This window comes from Choloepus didactylus (assembly GCF_015220235.1).
Source record: "Choloepus didactylus isolate mChoDid1 chromosome 25 unlocalized genomic scaffold, mChoDid1.pri SUPER_25_unloc1, whole genome shotgun sequence".
Classification (NCBI taxonomy): domain Eukaryota; kingdom Metazoa; phylum Chordata; class Mammalia; order Pilosa; family Megalonychidae; genus Choloepus; species Choloepus didactylus.
Window position 1 is genome coordinate 8,191,649 of NW_023637606.1, and position 4,624 is coordinate 8,196,272.

The window sequence follows — 4,624 nt, forward strand, 5'->3', positions numbered from 1 at the left end:
GAGTCTGGATTAAGAGAAATGGGGGAAGGGGCAATGGGAAGTTAAGAAAGGAGTGTAGGGTTGTTGTTTGAGGTGAAGGGAAATTTCTAGTAATGGATGGTGGGAAAGAGCATAACATCATTCTAAATGTGATTAATCCCATAATGGAAGGCTAGGAAAGGGGTGGAATGGGAAGATTTAGGCTGTATATATGTTTCCACAATTGAAAAAAGAAAAAAAAATAAAAGACTATCTAACTAGACGACAATTGAATGCTAAGGATGAACTTGGATGGGATTGGAGGGTGGAGGACAGGTGGCTCGAAGGGACACAGTTTAGACATAAGAAAAGGAAATATAGAATGTAAGCATTGTATCATTGTTGAATCTCTTATACTTCTTAACTGGGCTTAATGGAATTACATAAAAGAATGTTCTTGTTCATGGGGAGTACATACGTGAATTATAGTGGATGTTCAAGGATGTGTGCAGCTAACTCTCATATATTCAGAAGACAGAGAAATATATGATGGATGATAGGGAGGGAAAGAAATAGTGATGTGACAGCATGTTAAAGTTGGTGGATTAAGCTATTGGGGGAGGGGGGTCAGGGTATGATGGAATTCTGTGTATGGGGCTAGTATTGTTTTTGCAACGATTCATGTAACTTTGAATTTATTTCAAAATAAAATTAAAAAAAAATAAAATAAATGTCAGGGCCCCACTTCCAGGTATTTTCATTTAGTTGGTGTGGGATGGGACCCAGTTATCAATACTTTTTAATGTTCTGCAGGGTGTTCTATTATGTATACAAGTTTGAAAACCACTGAGTCACCTCAATTTGAAACATCAAAAAAATGAAAGGAAATTGAGAAGGGGGAACAATTTGTATTTATAACTTTATAAATTAAACACCTATTATGTACTTACTATTTGCCTAGTTATGTTCATGAATCATGCATTTCTAAGACCAAAACTGCCTTCATTTTCTCCCTATACTAGACCACTAATGTACAACTTTGCCACTGAATTTTTCTATGATCAAGACTTAAAATTCTGGGATACACTGTGAAAACTGTGTTAATGAAAATACTGCTACTCATGCTCAGCAGTAGCAAGTAAAATGACCATATTTGGCTCCTTTAAGCTAGCCTAATTTCAAGAATTATAAATAGGTGCCAACCTAAACAAAGAACAGATTGTGGATTACTGTAGAAGGAAGAAAAATAGTTTACTCAATTTACTAAATTTAACACCAATAAAGATTTAACTTGGCTGAAAGTTCTGAAACTGCTGAGATACTGAACCAGGAAGCTGTAATTTATAATGAAATGTTGACATACCCTTAAAAACTACTGCAGTTGTAGCTATAAAAAATAAGATTTCTTCAGGGTTTCATTACCCTGTAATGCAAGAATACAAGCTTAACAATAATATTACTGTTTTTATATGCACCAATGCCTCTCTTTAATATATATATAAATCTCTACAACAAATACATTTAATAATTTTACAATTAAATAAAATAAGTCCATAATGCTTCTACACTACTTTGGTCTCAACATTTTAAAAACATCGATTAATTTTGAAAATATACAATTTACAACATGATCCTATCAATAACAGGCACATTTTGTAGTGGACTAAAGATGTATTCAATCATAGAATCCAGTGTTCAATACCTAAATGATAAATAACCATGCTGACTGACTTCTTACTCTGAAATCTGTGAAAACTGGAATAATCTTTTGAGAGTCATGGTGCTCACAAACATGCAGAAAAGGTATATATTTCTGGTCTTCCTGAAGGAATGTTACAAAATGCCCTCTTTTTATACAGGTTAGATAATTAAGTCCAATTCCATTTTCCCTTATCTTCCAATCCATTATTTTTTTTTCAGGATTTGTCACTTGCTAATTTTTTTTTAAATGTACAAATTCTCCTGTAAGTTCTGAAAGATCTGATCAAAAATGAATTTCAGCCTTGAAATAAAAAATAAAAAATAATTTCAGCCTTGAAAAATGAGTTCAGTCACAGTCATACACTAATAGCTGCCTTTCGGTAAACAGTGGACAAGTGAAATAAAGAAACCTCTCAAAATTCCCTTCATAATTTGAATTGTAAACAAAGACCACATTCTCTAAATCCAGTAATTTAAATAGGAATTAGTTCCTGTACATTTTGACAAGAAGTCTGCAGATTCTTATGAATACATCAGCCTCATGCTTTCTATACATCTTGAATATATCCTTCTCTCTTCTTCCTATTTAAAATCACACCTTTAAATTGAATGGGTAAAGAGTGTGTAACTCCCAAGGCTAGTGAGGTTAGAAGTATAACCTTCGCTTCTGCTATTTCCCACTACAAACTAACATCTCTAGGAATGACAGAAACAAAATATAGGAAATATATTTAAATAAAAATGAACAGGATAAAAAAAATTGTAAAAGATGAAATTTGAACCTGTTTTTGCACTTGTGATTTATGATATATTATTGAATATAAATAGATAGAAAAGGTTGTAATCAGGAATGCTAACAATCAAATTACATCCTCTTGCATAACTGCTCAAATATTATGAAAGAATACATATTTTAGCAATGATTGTTCAGTGTTTAAAAACTTACTTTTATAAATCAGTACAAATGGATATTCATTATATGTTACATTTAAATAAAAGTAAAAAACTTCCACTGTGCTTAGTTATGATTTACCATTCATTAGATATATTACATGTTTTCAAAAGTACAAAATGCAGCAGTGATGTTAACATTGTCAGTGTAACGAACTTCTGTAGCTGAGAATGTATGTTTAATTTCCCAGAGAACTGTAAAGGAATCTCACGGGTAAAAAAAAAAAAAAAAATAGAGTAAGCAAAAAAAGGAATTGGAGAATTGTTATTTTTAAATAAGCAGCCAAATGAAGAAAGGTTTTTTTAAAAAAAAGATTAAAAATGTAAAAGTACATTTTAATATTAAAAAAGCATTTTTAAAAATCTGTAACAATTTCATGACAAAATCTGCATTTGCAAAAGGCCTGTAAAAATGGCAGGACAGAATTGCCCTCATCACCTTTTACTTAATCTTGTCAGAAAAAGTGATGTATCTCTGGAGCCATACATGATGTTAAAATAGGTATTTATAAAATAGCAAGTAGAATTTCATGGGAAGTTTTTGTTTTTTACAATCACTGACATTGCAGACCTGGCTAGGTCACAAGTAAACCTTCTCCAGCTAAAAGCAAAATGGAATATAAAGTTTTGAACTGCATTAGGTCTGTTACCTGCATTTTGCTGATCTCATTTTTTCAAATTGTGACTCCATTTCTTCTAAGACTTTGGGTGTATATCATACTACTAATTTAACCTTTCCTTGAGCTGCTTTCAGTAGCTCTACAGCTTTCTCATGATGTTCTCCTTCAACACTAACTCCATTAATGGAAAGGAGTTGGTCTCCTCATTTGAGGCCCCCATGTCTATCAGCAATACCACCTGGAATTATTCAAGATACATAGATTGGGGAGTTTCATTCTTTCCCTCCCATAATATTGACTCTAAGGCCGTCTTCTGTTTTTGGTAGCTCAAACGCTCGAGGATGAGAATCTCCTTCACTGGCAGCAAATGCAGTGACTGTAGCCTTCGCAGTTGCATTAGCTCTCACTTCAGAACTGTTACTGATGCCCACAGTTTCATAGATGTGTTCACATACCTCCCTAACAGCATTGCAGGAATGCTAACAATCACTTTGAAGGACACTTTGTAAAGCCTGAAGTTTTTGTGGTGGTACTTCACTCCTTTGTAGTTTTTCCAACAATTCAATTGCTCTACAAATATCTCTCTCCAGCCACAGAGTTTCCTCCAGTGCCATCATCTTGTTTTGCCCACCAAGGCCATGTCTTTTAATCCATTCCTGTCAAGGCAAACCTATTGTGGGTGGGGCCTTTTGATTAGGTTGTTTCAATTGAGATGTTACCCACCCAATTTAAGGTGGGCCTTAATCCTTTTCTGGAGTCTTTTATGAAAGCTCAGAGAGAAACATCCAGAGAGCCTGGAGTGAAAGGCCCCAGATGTGCTAAGAGAGGACCCAGGGAAGCTCAGAGAAGAGGCCACTGGTACCAGAAGCTGAAAGCAATGAGACCCAGGAGTGAAGGAGCAGCAGATGTCAGCCATATGCCCTGCCATCTGACAGAGGAAACCTGATGCCAGCAGCCTTTCTTCAGAGAAGTCATCCAGCCTGTTGATGCCTTAATGTGGATATTTTCACAGCCTTAGAACTGTAAATTTGTAAGCTAATAAATTCCCACTGTAAAAGCCAACCCATTTATGGTATATTGCATTCCAACAGCTCTAGCAAAGCAAAACAGATACCATTCAGAAAATGAAAATTTTAGCCACAGAGTAGGATGAAACACTAAATGATACTTATCTTGAATTTACAAACAAAATCAGAATTTCAACATTAAAAGACAAACCCATGAAAAACTATGAAAAAAGGTCTGAGTAAGTACTTCACAAAGGAAGACAGATGAACAGCTAGTATGCAAAAAAGTTACCCAAAATCTTGTTATCTGGTAAATAAAAATAAAAATTATAGTATAGTGTTGCATTATTTTTCTATAAACCTATGAATCATGTAAGAAAAAAAGTT

General features: G+C 34.1%; 1 pseudogene; it reads right to left on the minus strand.

Annotated features, from left to right (window-relative positions):
• Positions 1-3,247: 3,247 nt before the first annotated feature.
• LOC119525485 lies at positions 3,248-3,847 on the minus strand (annotated as a pseudogene).
• Positions 3,848-4,624: the final 777 nt, after the last annotated feature.